General features: G+C 35.9%; 1 pseudogene; it reads right to left on the bottom strand.

Annotated features, from left to right (window-relative positions):
- Positions 1–18,490: 18,490 nt before the first annotated feature.
- On the bottom strand, positions 18,491–19,433 carry LOC125121326 (olfactory receptor 13D1-like; annotated as a pseudogene).
- Between the last annotated feature and the right edge of the window lie 468 nt (positions 19,434–19,901).

Genomic DNA, 19,901 nt, shown 5'->3' with positions numbered 1-19,901 from the left:
CATGGCAATGCCAGATCCTTAACCCACTGAGCGAGGTCACCCTCATGGTTCCTAGTTGGACTTGTTTCTGCTGTGCCACGATGGGAACTCCCAAGCATAATTTATCTTTAGTCCATTTGGCATGTACTTATTTATAATGCTGTATCAATTATCAAACCTTATAATAATATCTCCTCAAACTCTTATTGATGCCTGGCATATTAGACTTTCTGTTCTATTCTTGTAATTCATCTATCTTTTTCTCTTTGCCAATGCTACATTATCTAAATATCTGCAACTTTAGTGTCAGTCTTAATATCCAGTGTAGTGATTATCATCTCCTTATTCTTATTCTGCAATATTTTCTCAGTGACTTTTAGTCTTTTTTTTAATTCTTTATGTAAGTTTTAGGATCAACTTAATAATATCCAAAGAGGGAAAGAAAACCTCACTTTCTTAGACTTTTAATAGAAATTGCATTTAATTAATTAACATTTTTTTGTTCTTTTAGAGCTGCATCTGTGGCATATGGAAGTTTCCAGGCTAGGGGTTGAATTGGAGCTACAGCTGCCAACCTATACCACATCAACGCAGGATCCGAGCTGCATCTCTGACCTACACCACACTCACGGTGGTGCCAGATCCCCAACCCTCTGAGTGAGGCCGGGGATTGAACCCGCATCCTCATAGATGCTAGTCAGGTTCTTTACCACTGCACTATCATAGGAATTCCAAAATTGCATTAAACTTAGAGAGGTTGTTGCAGATAAATATTTTTGAATTTTCTAACTATATACAAAATATAGATCCCTGGTTTTACTCAGGTTTCCTTATCTGTTTTTTAAAATAAAGATTTAGGATTTTTTTTTTCTTTTGGAAGTTCCCAGGCCAGGGATCAAACCACCCCAATGCTAGATCCTTAACTGCTAGGCCATCAGGGATTTCCTGTGATTCTTTTCAGGAAGATGCTTTTTTTTTTCCCTTGGAAGATGATCAGAAAATATCCACAAATAAGTCATCCAAGTTGAAAGTAAAATAGTTTCCGGGAAATTATTCTACTGGAAGTTACACAAGTAAGGACTATGATAGTTGTGGATTAAAATACTTGTTTAAGCTAGTTATTGTTGATACAAGGAATGCAATTAATTTTTTAATATTGATTTTAACTATTATTCAGAAAATTTGTTTATAATTTTTCTTCATTTTCTATTGTAGACAGTTATATTGTCTGGGATAATGATAATTTCATTCCTGCCTTTATGATCCTTAAATTGCTTATTTTTTCTTTCTAAAATTGAATTCTGTTATGAAAGAAGCAAACCCTGGCTTTTTAAAAATCTCATTTTGAGCATTAAAAGGAAATATTTAATATTTCATCAACTATTATATTTGCTGTTTTCTTTTTTCTTTTTATGGCAGCACCAGCAACATATGGACTGGATTCCTGGGCTAAGGGTTGAATTGGAGCTGCAGCTGCTGGCCTACACCCAGCCATGGCATACCAGATTCAGGCCACATCTGTGGCCTAATCTGCAGCTGAGTGAGCCCAGGGATTGAACCCTGCAGCATACGAAATTCCCAGGAGAGGGGCTGAATTGGTGCATAGCTGCCCATCACAGCCACAGCCACAGCAATACTGGATCTGAGTCACATCTGTGACCTATATCACAACTTGTGGCAACACCAGATCCTTAACCCTCTGAGAGAAGCCAGGGATCAAACCTGCATCCTCATGAACAGTATGTTGGGTTCTTAACCTGCTGAGCCACAGTGGGAACACCGTAATAAATTGCTGAGGCATAATGGAAATTCCATAATTTACTATGATTTTTATCACTGTACTTAAATAGCTTCTCAAATTCCCTACCTTAGACATAGTACATACCTTAATTAAAAAAATACTTCATTGCTAAAAATGCTAACCATCAACTGAACCTTCAGTGAGTCATAATCTTTTTGCTGGTGGGAGGATTTTGCCTTGATGTCGATGGCTGCTAACTGATCAGAATGGTGTTGCTGAAGGCTGGGGTGGCTGTGGCAATTTATAAAAATAAGACGATAGTGAAGTTTGTTACATTCATTTCACTCTTCCATTGAATGTGTATGCACATTTATCTGTAGCTTGCAATGCTGTTTTATAGCATTTTACCCACAGTAGAACTTCTTTTAAATTTGAAGTTAAACCTCTCAAACCTCGCTGCTGCTTTGTCAACTAAATCTTTTGTGGTAATACCAATATTCTTCATACCATCTTCATCAGGAGTACATTCCATCCGAAGGAACTACTTTCTTTGCTTATGCTTAAGCAACTATTTACCCATTAAGGTTTAGTCGTGAGATTATGACAATTCAGTCACATCTTCAGGCTCCACTTCCAATTCTAGTTCTCTTGCTATTTCCATCACATCTGCAATTACTTCCTCCACTGAGTCTTGCACCCCTCAAAATCATTCATAAGTGTTAGAATCAACTTCTTCCAAACTTCTGTTAATACTGATGTTTTGGACTCTTCCCATGAGTCAAGAATATTCTTAATGACATCCCGAATGGTGAATCCTTTCCAGAAGATTTTCAGTTGACTTTACCTAGATCCATCCGAGGAATCACTATCTATGGCAGATATAGCCTTATGAAATGTATTTCTTAAATAATAAGACCCAAGAGTCGAAATTATCCCATGACCCACAGATTGCAGAATGGATAGTGTGTTGGCAGGATTGAAAACAACAATAATCTCGTTGTTTATCTTTAATATTTTAAAAGGAATATCTTTCTCTAAGCAATAAGTCTCAATAGTGGGCTTCATATACTCAGTAAACCATCTTGTAAACAGATAGGGTGTCATCCAGCTTTGTTGTTCCTTTTGTGGGGCACAGGCATAGTAGATTTAGCATAATTCTTAAGGGCACTGGGATTTTTGGAATGGTTCATGAGTACTGTCTTCAACCACTAGTTGAATTATCCCCTAATAAGAGAGTCAGCTTGTTCTTGGAAGCTTTCAAGCCAGACATCAACTTCTCTCTAGCTATGAAAAGCCTAGATGGGAGTTCCCGTCGTGGCGCAGTGGTTAACGAATCCGACTAGGAACCATGAGGTTGCGGGTTCGGTCCCTGCCCTTGCTCAGTGGGTTAACGATCCGGCGTTGCCGTGAGCTGTGGTGTAGGTTGCAGACGCGGCTCGGATCCTGCGTTGCTGTGGCTCTGGTGTAGGCCGGGGGCTACAGCTCCGATTCGACCCCTAGCCTGTGAACCTCCATATGCCGTGGAAGTGGCCCAAAGAAATAGCAAAAAAAAAGAAAAGACTAGATGGCATCTTCTTCCAGTATAAGAGTATTTTGTTTAGATTGAAAACCTGTTGTTTAGTGAAGCCACCTTCATTCATTATCTTAGCTATGTCTCCTGGGTAACTTGCTGCATTTATATACATCAACACTTGCAGCTTCACTTTCACTTTTTTTTTTGTCTTTTTGCATTTCTTGGGCCGCTCCTGTGGCACATGGAGGTTCCCAGGCTAGGGGTCGAATAGGAGCTGTAGCCACTGGCCTATGCCAGAACCACAGCAAAGCGGGATGTGAGCCGCATCTGCAACCTACACCACAGCTCACAGCAACACCAGATCCTTAACCCACTGAGCAAGGCCAGGGATTGAACCTGCAACCTCATGGTTCCTAGTTGGATTTGCTAACCACTGAGCCACAGCGGGAACTCCAACTTTGCACTTTTAAAAAAAATTATGAAGATAGCTTCTTAAACTTCACTAACCAACCTCTGCTAGCTTCAAAGTTTTCTTCTGCATCTTCATCACCTCTCCTAGCCTTCATAGAATTAAAGAGAATTAGGGCCTTGCTCTGGTTTAGGTTTTGGCTTAAGAGAATGTTGTAAGTTTGATCTGTTCAGGTCACTAAAACTTTTTCATCTCAGTAGTAATGCTGTTTGGCTTTCTCATTATTCACGTGTTCACTGGTGTAGCATTTTTAATTTCCTTCTTTTGCATTTCCTTCCTTTGCATTTCTAGTGTGGTGAACATGTTGATGCAAGAGGCCTAGCTTTTGGCCTTGTCAGCTTTTGACATGCCTTCCTTAGTACGCTTAATTATTTCTAGCTTTTGATTTAAAGTGAGAGATGTACAGCTCTTTCTTTCACTTGAAAGAAGGAGTGTAGGGTTATTGATTGGCCTAATTTAAATACTGCTGTGTCTCAGGTAATAGGAATAACTAGAGGGAGTGATAGAGACAGGGGATTAACTTGTTAGTGGAAGAGTCAGAATACACAAATTTATCAATTAAATTTGCTGCCTTATGTGAGCATGGTTTGTGGTGCCTTGAAACAGTTTCGACTGTAACATCAAGTATGTCGCATGTCATATAATATTAATGAAAAAGTATTATATGATCACATATCATATAATACTAATGAAAAAATTTTAAATATTGTAAGAATCCCCAGAATGATACAGAGACACAAAGTGAGCAAATGATATTGGAAAAATGGTGCCAATACCTCAACATGGTAAAGGCCATATACGACAAACCCACAGCGAACATCATTCTCAATGGTGAAAAGCTGAAAGAATTCCTGCCGAGATCAGGAACAAGGATGTCTGTTCTCGCCACTACTCTTCAACATAGTTCTGGAAGTCCTAGCCACAGCAATCAGAGAAGTAAAAGAAATAAAAGGAATCCAAATTGGAAAGGAAGAAGTAAAACTTCTGCTATATGCAGATGACATGATACTATACCTAGAGAATCCTAAAGACTCTACCAGAAAACTGTTAGAACTCATCACGAATTTGGCAAAGTTGCAGGATACAAAATCAATACACAGAAATAGACAGCGTTTCCATATACTAACAATGAAAAAGCAGAAAAGGAAATTAGGGAAGCAATCCCATTTACCGTCACATCCAAAAGAATAAAATACCTAGGAGTAAACCTACCTAAAGAAACAAAAGACCTATACTCTGAAAACTACAAGCCACTGATGAAAGAAATCAAAGATGACACAAATAGATGGAAAGATATATCATGCTCTTGGATTGGAAGAGTCAGTATTATCAAAATGACTATACTACCTAAGGCAATCTACAGGTTCAGTGCAATCCCTATCAAATTACCAAGGACATTTTTCACAGAACTCAGACAAAATATTTTAAAGTTTGTTTGGAAGCACAAAAGACCCAGAATAGCCAAAGACATCCTGAAAAAGAAAAATGGAATGGAGGAATCAGGCTCCCGGACTTCAGACTATACTACAAAGCAACAGTCATCAAAACTGCATGGTACTGGCACAAAGACAGACATATAGATCAGTGGAACAGGATAGAAAGCCCAGAATTCAACCCATGCACTTACAGCCAACTAATCTATGACAAAGGAGGCAAGACTATACAATGTAGAAAGGACAGCTTGTTCAAGAAGTGGTTCTGAGAAAACTGGACAGCCACATGGAAAAGAATGAAATGAGAACACTCCCTAACACCATACACAAAAATAAACTCAAAATGGTTTAAATACCTATATATAAGGCCAGACACTATCAAACTCCTAGAGGAAAACATAGGCCAAACACTCTCTGACGTAAACGACAGCAACATCTTCTCAGATGGACCTCTCAGAGTATTGACAAGAAAAACAAAAATAAACAAACGGGACCTAATCAAACTTCAAAGTTTCTGCCCAGCAAAGGAAACCCTAAACAACACAAAAAGACAACCCACAGAATGGGAGAAAATCTCTGCAAGTGAATCAACTGACAAGGGATTCATCTCCAAAATTTATAAACACCTTCTGCTGCTCCATACCAGAAAAACAAACAACCCCATCCAAAAATGGGCAGAAGATCTAAACAGACAATTTTCCAAAGAAGACATACAGATGGCCGAGAAACACATGAAAAGCTGTTCAACATCACTCATTATTAGAGAGATGCAAATCAAAACCACTCTGAGGTACCACCTTACACCAGCCAGAATGGCCATCATCCAAAAGTCTACAAACAATAAGTGCTGGAGAGGGTGTGGAGAAAAAGGAACCCTGTTACCCTGTTGGTGGGATTGTAAACTGGTGCACCACTGTGGAAAGTAGTATGGAGATGCCTCAGAAAACTAAACAGAGAACTACCATTTGATCCAGCAATCCCACTCCTGGGCATCTATCCAGAGAAAACCATGACTCGCAAAGACACATGTACTCCAATGTTCATTGCAGCACTATTTTCAATAGCCAAGACATGGAAACAACCTAACTGTCCATCGACAGAGGAGTGGATCAAGAAGAGGTGGTACATATACACAATGGAATATTACTCAGCCATTAAAAAGAATGAAATACCAGCATTTTTAGCAACATGGATGGACCTAGAAAGTATCATGCTAAGTGAAGTCAGCCACACAATGAGACACCAACATCAAATGCTTTCACTGACATGTGGAATCTGAAAAAAGGACAGACTGAACTTCTTTGCAGAACAGATGCTGACTCACAGACCTTGAAAAACTTATGGTCTCCGGAGGAGACAGTTTGGGGGGTTGGGGGATGTGCTTGGGCTGTGGGATGGAAATCCTGTGAAATCATATTGTTATGATCATTATACAACTATAGATGTGATAAATTCATTTGAGTAATAAAAAAAAATGGAAAAAAAGAATGGTGCCAATAGCCTTGCTCAGCTCAGGGTTGCCATAAACCTTCAATTTGTAAAAAAGTGCAATATCTGCAAAGTGAATTAAAGCAAATCACAATAAAACAAGATATGCCTGTATAGGTAATTATCATGTGAATGTAGAGGGGTGGCATTATCAAAAGTATCTTCATGGCCTTATGTGTATTGAACATGAAATTGCAGGACATTCTGTAGGAATAACTAAGGTCCTTTTGCTAAGGTCTGTACAATCTGACATGCCCTGGGGAGTTAGTAGTTCCAACCAAAGTAGTTAAAAGCAGATAAAAGACTTTAGCAGAAAGAATACTCCATGAAGGAAGTTTGTTGATGACTTTCTCTCATTACTTGGTGTTTAATTTGTAAATCTTCTGATACTTTTCCTTTCTTCTCTCTCCTTTCGTCCTATCCCCCAGGAATAACAATGAAGCCCTGGTAACAGTTCAGTATAGGAAACTAAATTTCAAAGGGACCATTAAAATTTATTTTTCATTACTCCCTTGTTAGAGTTGTAAACAATCTATTAAAAGTTTTTCTTTTTACATAGGATAACTTTTTTTTCTAAAAGAAGTGTAAAGAAATTCATAATGATACTTTAAAAAATTCATTTGCTGTTCTTGCCTCAACTGGAGTCTTATCTTGCATCATACATTTAAGTTGACAAGTTTTCTATGGGTTTAAAAAATATTTTTTTTAGTATCGGAAAAAATCTTTTCTTAGGGGATCTTGTAAAGACTGCTTTAATAAAGAGTAATTTCTTGGTGTTGTGTGTGATAAAAATCCTCTCTCATTTAATTTATAAATTCAGATATTTGAACTTTCTAATTAGTAAGTCACACTAAATGCTGCCTTGTTTCCTCAAAAGAAGGAAACAACTTAGCTTCTTCCTCAATGGCACATTTATCTTTTTTCATTTAAATCCCACGCAGTTATCCAGTTATCTAATCATGCTGATATTTCAAAGCCTCAGTATTTGTCACTATTTATTTATTTTTTGTAATCATAAGACATTTAGATTTTCTTATATAGAGTATAAACTTTATAAAATTTTTTCCAGAAATATTTGTAATCACAAGACAAGAATTCTTACAGTATGTCACATTTAAATTTGTCCAGTCTTTTGGGACTGTCTTGCCACTGGACAGTGTGATAAAATGATTTTAACTTCCAGTTTTGCAAGCATAGTATATCTTATATTTTATCAGCTATTACATTAGTAAATAGATGTGATCTGAATTTTTTCTGTCAGTGAGAGTGTCAGTGGTATAGCAGAGAGAGTAGTATGTCAGTATGAAATTCGAAACTGATTTTAAGCGTGGATTTTAATCGACATGACTCTTTCTAGCAGTATAACAATATCAATTATTACTTTTTTCTATCATCAAAAGCCAAAAAGTCCAATCAAATAAACATGGACTATGATAGAATACAGTGATTTGAGTCCCAACACTTAAGTTTTGGGATAAAAAGAGTGTCATTATGAAGGAGAGGGAGGAAGAAGGAGGGGGAGAAAAATGTTCTAACGATGAAAAGAAGTTTAGTTTAAAAATAAAAAGAAATTTTGTAAGAACATAAGATGCAGGGATGCAAAACAGTGAGGAGGTGTAAAAATTTACTGAAAGATGAAGCTAAAGAGTTACATCGGATCTAAATCTTGGACAATTTTGAAGGTCATTTTAATTCTTAAAAATTTTTTTTACTGCTTTATTGAAATATTGATTGACATACAAAAAAACAGTAGACACTTAATTTGTTCAACTTGATGTATTTGGAGATAAGTAAATGCTCATGAAACCAACATCACTCTAAATGCCATAAACTTATCTGTCACCTCTAAAAATTTTTTCCTGCCCTTTTTTTTTTTCTTTTGTGGTAAGAGCATGTAACACAAGATTAAACCCATTCAGCAAAGCCTTTAGTGTACAATAGAACATTGTTAATCATAGGCCCTATGGTGTACAGTGGATCTCCATAACTTGTTAATTCTCTGTAACTAAAACTTTACCATGTGACTGATAACTCCTCATTTCCTCCTCCGCTCAGTTCCTAGAAACCACCATTTTACTCTCTATTTCCATGTTTCTGACTCTTTTAGATTCCACCTATAAGGGCAGTTACATGGTATTTGTCTTTCTGTCTGGCTTATTTCACTGTATGTAATGTCCTCCAGATCCATTTGTATTATCACAAATGACAAGATTTCCTTTTTATTTTTCTTTTGTTAAGGTTGAGTAACACTCCATTGTAAGTATATACCACATTTTTTTCTTTTCTTTTTTTTTTAGGGCTACCCTTATGGCATATGGAAATTCCCAGGCTAGGGGTCAAATCAGAGCTGTAGCTGCCAGCCTATACCACAGTCACAGCAACTCCAGATCTGAGCTATGTCTGCAGTCTACACCACAGCTCATGGCAATGCTGGATCCCTAACCCACTGAATGAGGCCAGGGATCGAACCTGTGTGCTCATGGATTCTAGTTGGATTCATTACCCCTGAGCCACTACAGAAACTCCCTCTGTACCACATTTTCTTTATCCACTCACATGTTGATGTGCATTTAGGTTGTTTTCTATTTTGGCTATTGTTAATAATGCTGCAGTGAACATGGGAATGCAGATATCTTTTTGAGATTCAGGTTTTGATTCCTTTAGTTATACATCTAGAAGTACAATTGATGGGTGAAATAGCAATTCAATATTCTGATTTATGTTTTCCTGATTAGTGATGATGAGCACTTTTTTGTATGCCTGTTGGCCATTTGTAAATCTTTGGAGAAATTTTTATCTAGTTTTTTCCCTCATTTTAAAATGGGATTAATTAGGTCTTTTTTTTTTTTTTTTGCTGTTGAGTTGTAGGAATTCCTTGTATATTTTGGATATGAACACTTTTTCAAATATATAACCTGCAAATATTTTTTTCCCATTTTATAGATGGCCTTTTCATGTTTTTGTTTTCTTTGCTGTGCAGAGCTTTTTAATTTGATTCAATTCCATGTGTCTATTTTTGCTATTGTTGCCTGTTTTTTTGATGCTACGTATAAAAAATCATTGTTCAGTCCAGTATCTAGAAGTTTTCCCTATATTTTTTAAGAGTTTTGTTGTGTCAGGTTTTATATTTAAGTCTTAATCCACTCTGAGTTGATTTTTGTATATGGTGTAAGATGAGGGTCCAATTTCATTATTTTGCATTTGGCTATCCAGTTTAACCAAAATCATTTATTGAAGAGACTGTCTTTCCCCCATGTGTTTCCTTAGAATCTTCATCAAAGATCAGTTGATCTTATATGTGTGTGTTTTTTGTCTGGGTTATCTCTTTTGTTCCACTGTTCTAAATGTCAGTTTTTAATGCCACCACTGTACTGTTTGATTATTGTAGCTTTACAACATAATTTGAAACCAGAAGTTCTGATTTCTTGCTTAAAATTGCTTTGACTGTTCAAGTCATTTGTAATGCCAAATAATTTTAGGATTATTTTTTATATTTTTATAAAAATGTTATTGGAATTTTGATAGAGATTGTATTGAATGTAGATCACTTTGGGAAATATGGGTATTTTAACAAAATTAGCTATTCTAACCATAAACACAAATGTCCTTCCATTTATTTGTGTCTTTTTAAATTTCTTTCATCAATATTTTAGTTTTCACTGTATAAGTCATTTACCTCCTTGTTAAGTTTATTCCTAAGCATTTTATTCTTTTTGACGCTATTGTATAGAATTGTTTTCTTAATTTCTTATTTGGATAGGTTGTTATTAGCATATAGAAATACAACTGATTTTTGTATATTGATTTTGTACTCTGTGACTTAACTGAGTTGGCTTATTAATTCTAACATTTTTTTTTGTGGAATCTTTAGAGTTTCTGTATGTAAGATCATGCCATTTACAAATAGTTATAGTTTTACTTCTTCCCTTCCGATTTTGATATCCTTTATTTCTTTTTCTTACTTAACTGCTCTAGCTAGGATTTCTAGTATTATGTTGAATAAGAGAGGCAAGAGGACATCCTTGCCTTGTCCAGATCTTAGAGGAAAAGCTTTTACCTTTTCATTATCGAGTATAATGTTATCTGTTGGTTTTTCACTAATTGTCTTTATTGTTTCAAGATATGTTCCTTTCATACCTAATGGGTCGAGAATTTTTATCATGAAATGTTGAATTTTTATGGTTTTTATACTTTATTTGGTTAAACTGATATATTTACATTGATTGATTTGCATAAGTTGAACTATCCTTGCATCCCAGGGATAAATCCCAGTTTGTCATGGTATATTTATCCTTTTAGCATGTTGTATTCAATGTGATCATATCTTATTGAGGATTTTTCATGTATGTTTATCAGGAATATTGCCCTGTAGTTTTCTTTTCTTGTGATATATTTTCCTGGCTTTGGTATCAGAGTGATACTGACTTCAGAATGAGTTTGGAAGTGTTCTATTTTTGTCATTTGCAAAAGAGTTGAAAATGGATTACTATCAATTCTTCTTTGAATATTTGGTAGAATTCACACATGAAGGCATCTGTCCCTGTGCTTTCCTTTTTGGGAGTTTTTCTGATTGCTTTTTCAGTCCCTTATTTGTTTTGAATCTGTTCAGGCTTTCTATTTCTTATTGATTCAGTCTTGGTAAGATATGTGTTTCTAGGATTTTCTCCATTTCTTCAAGGCTGTCCAATTTGTTGGCATATAGTTGTTCATACCTGTTCTTTATGATCCCTTGTATTTCTGTGACATCAGTTGTAAAGTCTCCTCTTGCATTTCTGATTTTACTGGTGTCTTCTTTTTTCTTAGTCTAGCTAAGAGTTTTTCAAGTTTCTTTATCTTTTCAAAACAACAATTTTTAGTTTAATCAATTTTTAAAATTATTTTTCTGTTTTCTATTTGGTTCATTTCTGTGCTATCTTTATTATTTCATACCTTTTGATGTTTTGTTTGTTCTTTTTCTAGTTCCTTGTGGTGCAAATTTAAGTTGTTTATTTGAGAAATTTTTCTTTGTGTAGTGTTGATCACTCTAAACTTCCCTTTTAGTGGTAATTTTGACACATCTCATTTTTTTGTGTTGTACTTTTGTTTTTGTTTGTCTTGAGATCTTTTTGTAATTTTCTTTTTTATTTCTTCTTTGACCCAATAGTTGTTTAACAATGTGTTGTTTCTATGTATTTATTACTTTTCCATTTTCTTTCTATTATTTATTTCTAGTTTTATTCCATTGTGATCAGAAAAGATGCTTAGATGGCTTTAGTCTTCTTAAGTATGCTAAGACTTGTTTTCTGACCTAACATATGATTTATTCTGGAGAATTTTTTGTATGTATCTGATAAGGATGAATATTCTGCTGCTGTTGGATGGAATGTTCCATACATGTCTGTTAGGTTCATTTGGTGATAATGTTTTTTATGTCTGCTCTTCCTTTTTGACTTTGTTTAGATTAACTATCCATTTTAGAAAGTGGGGCATTGAAGTCCCCTACTGTTATTCTATTGCTATAAATTTCTCCCGTTAGATCTGTCAGTTTGGTTTTTATATTTAGGTGCTTTGACATTGGGTACATATATATTTGTAATTGTCATATATTCCTGAAAAATTGATGCTATTTTCATTGTATAATGCCTTTGTTTGTTTCTTGTGATAATTTTTGATTTGAAGTCTATATTCTATATAAGTAGAACTACCTCTCTATTTTGGTTCTCATTTTCATAAAATGTCTTTCTTCACTCAATCACTTGAAGCCTATGTGTGTGTCCTTAAATCTAAAGTGAATCTCTTGTAGGTGACATATAGTTGAGTCTCATTTTTTAATCCATTCAGCAACTCTTTCTATTTTGATTATGAAATTTAGTCTATTTACAATTAAAGTAATTATTGATAGGTAAGGACTTACTATTGTCATTTTGTTAATTGTTTTCTGTCTGTTTTGTATCTCTCCTATTTATATCTTCTCTTGTCTTTGTGGTTTTATGCTTTTTTTGCAGTGGTATTCTTTGATTCTTTTCTCTTTATCTTTTGAATATCTACTATACTTTTCTATGTTTACCATTGGATTTGTATCAACATTTTAAAAATTACAGTAGTTCCCGTTTAAGCTGGTACAACTTAACACAGTTGCATGTAATAAGTTTACACTTTACTGTCCCTGTTTATATAATTTCTTTTTGGCTGTGCCCATGGCATGTGGAAGCTCCTGGGCCAGGGATCAAACCTGTGCCATAGCAGTGAACAGAGCCACTGCAGTGATAATGTCAGATACTTAGCCTGCTGCAACACAAGAGAAATCCAGATTTTGTTTCTTTTTTTATACCTTGTTTTTATTAACAAATATCTGTGGTTATAGCTATACTACTACACAAAAGACTACTTTTATCTTTTAATTTATATGGTTGTATTAAAGTGATTTACATGCCACCATTATAGTGTATAATAATACGTGATTGCATATATATTTATCTTTGGCAGTGAGGTGAATATTTCATATACTTTCATGCTGTTGTTTAGCATGTTTTAGTTTCAACTTGAAGAACTGAAGGTGAGGAATTCCTTTGATTTTTGTGTGTCTGGGAAAGTCCTTATCTTTCTTTCTTCATTCTTTTTTTTTTTTGTCTTTTTGCCATTTCTTGAGCTGCTCTGGTGACATATGGAGGTTCCCAGGATAGGGGTCTAATTGGAGCTGTAGCTGCCAGCCTATGCCGGAGCCACAGCAATGCGGGATCCAAACCACGTCTGCAACCTACACCACAGCTCACAGCAACGCCAGATCGTTAACCCACTGAGCAAGGCCAGGGATCGAACCCACAACCTCATGGTTCTTAGTTGGATTCGTTAACCACTGCACCATGACGGGAACTCCTCTTTATTCATTCTTAAAGGATAGTTTGGCTGGGTAAAGTATTTTGGGTTGGCAGTTTTCTTCTTTCAGTAGTTTGAGTATATAATCTTACTCTCCAACCTGCACAGTTTCTTCTGGAAATCTGCTGAAATTCTTATGGGGAATCACTTGTATTTAACAAGTTGCTTTTCTCTTGCTGCTTTAAAAATTCTCTCTTACTCTTTGACTTTTAACATGTCTTCACTTAGATTTATTTGGGAACAGTGTATTTGGAGGGTTTTTTACCTTCATGAATCTGTTGTCCATTTTTCTTCCTGATATGCGATATTTCCAGTCATTATTTCTTTTAAAAGCCTTCTGGCCCCTTCTCTTTCTGTTCTCTTTGGGCCTCCCATAATGTGAGTGTTGATTCTTTGATGATGAACCGTAAGTGCCACAGCTTTCTTTGCTATTTCAATTCTTTTTTTCTTTTTGTTTCTTTAATGAGATAGTTTCAAATGACTTATCTGAGTTTGCTGAGTCTTTATTTTTATTAATGTATAGTTGATTTATAGTGTGGTGCCAGTTTTTACTACACAGCAAAGTGACTCAGATTATATATATACACACACATTTATATATATATATGTAGAGATATATATACATATATATATATATATGTAGAGATATATATACATATATATGTATATATATATAAATACATGTATATCTATGCGCACACATTCTTTTTTAAAATATTTTTTCCATCATGGTCTCTCTCAAGAGACTGGATATAGTTGCCTTTGATATACAGTAGGACCTTATTTTTTATCCATTTTCAATATAATGGATTACATCTACTAACCCCAAACTCCCAGTCCCTCCCCCTGCCCCCTTGGCAACCACAAGTCTATTCTTGTATGTGAGTCTCTTTCTGTTTTGTAGATAGGTTCATTTGTGCCATGTTTTAGAGTCCATGTATATAATACCATATCATACGGTATTTGTCTATTTCCAACTTCCTTCACTTAGTGTGATAATCTCTAGTTGCATCCATGTTTCTGTGAATGGTATTTCATTCTTTTTTATGGATGAATAGTATTACATTGTATATTTGTACCACAACTTCTTAATACATTCATCTGTCAGTAGACATTTAGGTTGTTTCTATGTCTTAGCTGTTGTGAATAGTGTTTCAATGAACATAGGGGTGCATGCAGATGTACCTATCTACAGAAAAGAAACAAATTCGTGGACATGGAGAACAGACTTGTGGTTGCTGAGGGGGAGGGAGTGGGATAGACTGGGAGTTTGGGGTTAGTAGATGCAAACTATTGCATTTGGAGTGGATAAGCTATATATAAAACTGGGTCACTTTGGTATACAGCAGAAATTGACAGAACATTGTAAATCAACTAATAAAAAATTTAAAAAACATAGGGGTACATGTCTGAATACATGCCCAGGAGTGGAATTGTTGGATCATAGTGGTGGAATTGCTGGTAGTTCTATATTTAGTTGTCTGATGAACCTCCATACTGTTTTCCATAGTGTTTGTACCAATTTACCTTCTTACCAGCAGTGTAGGAATGTTCCCTTTTCTCCACACTCTCTCCAGCTTTTGTTATGAGTTTGTTTGTAATTCTTTCTTCTACTTGATTGTGTCTGTTCAAGCTCTGTATTGAATTTTTCATTTTTTCAGTCATTGTATTCTCTAGTTCCAGGATTGTTTGGATCTTTTTTTCATGGTTTCTATTTCTTTCTTCTCATTTTTTTCATTGTTTTCCTGATTTTACTTTGTTATCCATCCATGTTCTCTTGTAGCTCATTGAGCTTCTTTAAGATTTTTTAAAAAAAATCTTTGTCAAATAGCTCTTGATTCTCCATTTCTTTAGGGTTGGTTATTGAAGCTTCACTACTTTCCTTGGATGTGTCATTTTTCTTCGTTATCTTTATAGTTTTGTTTTGATGTCCATGCATTCAAAGGAGCAGTCCCCTCTTCTAGTCTTTATAGATTGATTTTGGAAGGTATTGATCTTCTCCTGTTGGATACCTAGACAGCCAGGATTGCCTTCAGGATTGCAGTTAAATGGAGCTGGAGGTGGGTTAAAGGGCTGCTTCTGTGTTTGCAGTAGGGTCCATGGTTGGTGGCCCTGTTACTGAGGATATGGGTGTATGTGACGTATGTGCTGGGTAGATAAAACTGCTTTCAAGATCATGGTGAGGTGGGGCTGATGCTTGATCATGGGACTGCTTCCAGGTTTGCAGTCAGAACTGAGGTTTGAGGACCTATTACTGGGGGTGGTTTAGGCATTGTTCCTACTAACTGTGCATAAGAGAAGAGTTGGTGGCAAACCAGGGACAAGCAGAACCAAGTCTATAGGGGGATAAGATTGCTTCTGGGTCTGCAACTATGTCCACAGTTGGTGGGCCTGCTAGTGAGGTGTTGGTCTGCTTTCTCAAAAAGTTTTTCTCACTATTATGCTCCACTGGTGTATAGCAACTCTCTAACTAGATCCTGAAGCTCCCACAGAGAGACTTTTGTTTGCAGATGGTTGCCAAATCTGTGATTCTGTTACGGAACTAGGGCTGAAGACCTCTTATTCTGTCATCTTGCTGATGTCAGTCTCTCACTTTAAGAATTTTGGAAATTGTTTCAAGAGCCAGGAAAAACGCCTGAAGAAGAAACGTTTCATAATGAGAAAATAGGAAGACAATATGGTATAAATTTATATAATGAGTAAAAGAAAGTACATTTTACTTATTACATTTAGATATCACTGTAAAACACCCAGGAGAGAAATATGGCCTGTGGCTATATTTGGTTTCATCAGTTGATTGATGATTCATTGTAACAATGAGAATGAATGAGTTTCCCCTATGAAATAATATTGGAATTTTAGGTGATGTCCAATTTGTGGAGAGACATTAATATCAGGTCAGTGTGTTTACATTTTTGATAGAAGTTTCAATGTAAGTTTTTTTAATAGTTAGTGATGATGAAGACCATGAATTAGAAAGATTAATTTGGAAGGTAGGCATACTGTACAGAATTAGGAAAAAAATCAGAGATTGTGAAACCACTTAGAACATTATTATAACATCCAAGCTAAAAGGTTGAAAGAGACGTGAGCTAGGATCAGGACAGAGGCTGAGAAAAAATGGGTTATATGGCCTTAGGAATAAAAGAGGTCTGTGTTGAAATCCCATCTCAGACACTAATGTTCATATTGTTTATAATTATATAGAGGAATGTAGCCACTCATATTTGTTGAAAGAATTGAATTATTTCTGTTAATTTTGAGAACTAATAGCCTACTCTAAAATATAACCTCCAGTTCTAATAATAAACTCAAGTGATAATGTCCCAAAGAATACAACTAAAAATAAAAAATAGAAAATGTAGAAGAACAGATTTTGACTTCATATAAAAGGTTGTTTCTAACAGTTAATAATTAGATTCCCTCTGGAAATGATGAGCTCCCTATTACTACAGGTGTGTAAGAAAGGATAGATTACAGCCTAATATGGATGTTTTAGAGGGTATTCAAGTATAAAGTGTAGAACCAGGTACTTGTATTTCTGTGAAATTTGATTTTTGTGTTAATGGAGCTTTAAATATTATTCGATAGGTTAGGAACTTCTTTATCTTGGATAAAGATAAGATAAATTGCATCTGATTTTGGTATCTAGGAACTATATGTGAAATTCTACAAATAACTGAAGTCAAGGTCTTTGGATGATAATGAGGATATGACATGCCTTCGTTGATAATATGTCTCAAAGGTTTGCCTCAGAACTCCCGCTGTGGCACAACAGGATTAGCAGGATCTTTGGAGCACTGGGGTGCAGGTTTGATTCCCAGCCCAGCATAATGGGTTAAGGATCCAGTGTTGCCACAGTTGTGGCTTAGTTCTCAGCTGCAGCTCAGATCTGATCCCTGGCCTGGAAGCTCCATATACCACAGGGTGGCCAAAAAAAAGTTTTGCCTGATATCTTTCACCATGAAATCCTTCATTTCATTGGATAGGTGAAGATGATGATGCAGTTATCTTTCTTTTAATTACATACTTGTTATTTTTGAAATTAATGACGTATACATATGACAAGGTTCTGGGGCCCAATGTTTCTAAATTACTGGTATGATAGTGAGAACTCATAGTTTTAAAAAAACTGCCTGAATTTCTTTTCTGTAGTGATTAGTAGAAGCTTTCATCTGTTTTTTTGGGGTAGACTCAGTTCTTTTTGGGGGAATGACCACAATGAGGAGTGCTTTTAGTCATATACCATATTTATATATTTCTATTGGGTTAAGCCTAATGCTCAGAGAAGAAGGACATGAATAGGCCTCAGCACAAGAAGCTAAAGATAAATTGGCTTTTTTTTTTTTTTTAGATATTCAGGCAACATTGCAGCAATGAAGTCTGATTAGCATGGCTTAGGTCACATGCCACCCTGAATGAATCACTGGTGGCTGGGATAGATATTCATTTGTCATTGACTCAGTTTATGTTTCATGATTATTATTCGATCAAGGTAGTGTGGTCAGGCTTATACAGAAAATTATGGACTGAAAAGAGGGGATAGTTCATTCCTCAGAATGAAAATATGCATTCTTTGACAAGATGAAGGGATCCTGGACAGACCAAAATAATATATACCTCAAGAGACTGAGAAAGATGATAGGAAGAGAGAGATGAAAGAGAAAGATATAAGAAGGAGGGAGGATGGATGGGAGATAGAGGAGGGTATGGGGATGAAGGTGAGGGAGAGAGAGCAAGCATGCTACAGAGAGTGAGACGCAGAGTAAGATACAGAGAGACATAAGAAGAGATATTCATTAGGAACAGTATGCATCATGGTCTCTATGGGACCAAGAGGCATAGATGCCTATGACTAAAAAGACTTAGAAGGATGTTTGCTGTTGCAAAAATGAGAATGCTGCATTTGGCTTTATAATAACAATGTTATCATAGTGAGTTCTGCAACTTCATCTGTGAATATCAAAATATATGTTTTCCCCAAATATAGATATCACATTTCTTAAACTCTTTCATATCTTCCATGAGTGGAGTTGTCTAGCCAAGATTTTATTCATGGCCTCTTTCACCTCCTTATTCCTCAGGCTGTAAGTGATGGGGTTCAACATCGGGGTTGCTACTCCATAAGAAAGCCCAATGATCTCATCAGAAGTGTTTGTGCCCTTTGATTTGGGCTTCATGTACATAAAAAGTGCTGAACCATAGAATAAAATTACTACAGCAAGGTGGTCTGAACAGGTGGAAAAGGCTTTCTTTCTCCCTTCAGTGGAGTTAAGTCTTAAGACGGTATGGAGAATGAAAACATAGGAAATAAAAATTAACAATAGGGGAATCACCAAGAAAATGATACTTGCTATTGTTACGATAAACACATTGATGGTGATGTGTGAGCAGGTGAGTTTAAGAAGAGCCAGTAACTCACAGGTAAGATGGTCGATGACATTATTCCCACAGAAAGGCAACACCATTGTCAGGACTGTTTGCACTAAGAAGTTCAGACAGCCTATGATCCAGGATCATGCAGCCATGTGCTCATACAGCACTCTGCTCATGATGATGCAGTATCTTAGGGGGTTGCAGATGGCCACATAGCGGTCATAGGCCATCACAGCCAGGAGCACACCCAATGGAGCCCAACCCCAGGGAGACAACCATCTGCAGAGCACAGCCAACAAAGGAGATGGATTTTCTCCCAGACCTAAAGATGATGAGCATTGGAGGAATGGAGGATGATGTGTAACAGATGTCCAAGAATGAGAGGTTCCCAAGGAAGAAGTACATGGGGTTGTGGAGGCGAGAATCTAGGATGCTGATGATAATGAGGAGGCTCTTTCCCAGGAGGAGTATCATGTACATGATGAAGCAGAACATGAACAAGGAAAGCTGGAGTTCTGGGTATTTGGAAAGCCCCACAAGAAAGAATTGTGTTACAGCTGAGTAATTCTTCATTTCCATATGTCTACGTTGCCTGCAGAGTTCAGATAAGAATGTGACTCAGGGAAATTTAAATTTATAATTTAATTTTAGAAGTCACTTAACTTGCCTTTTTGTTTGATTTTTGGAATATTTCTGGGCATCAGGAAAGTCATGAATATAATTTTAATTTTATCGATGATGAAACTAAAACACTGAGAGATCTAATACTTTATAGGGTAATGCAATAACAGCGGCAAAGCCACCAAGATCCCCAAGAATTGTGCTGTCAAGTGTTGGACCTCTAATATAGTAAGAGGGACAACATAATTCTAAATGTAGATATACGGCAGTCTCATTATTAATGCATATTTTGAAATGAAAGCTTTTTTTATAAATGAAACTTGTTTTATTTAAAAAATAATACATGTCTAGTCACTTATGATGGAGCATGATAATGTGAGAAAAAAAGAATATATAAATGTATGTGTAACTGGGTCACCATGCTGT

This window comes from Phacochoerus africanus, chromosome 2 (assembly GCF_016906955.1).
Source record: "Phacochoerus africanus isolate WHEZ1 chromosome 2, ROS_Pafr_v1, whole genome shotgun sequence".
NCBI classification, from domain to species: Eukaryota; Metazoa; Chordata; class Mammalia; order Artiodactyla; family Suidae; genus Phacochoerus; species Phacochoerus africanus.
This window is presented reverse-complemented; position numbering and strand designations above follow the sequence as displayed.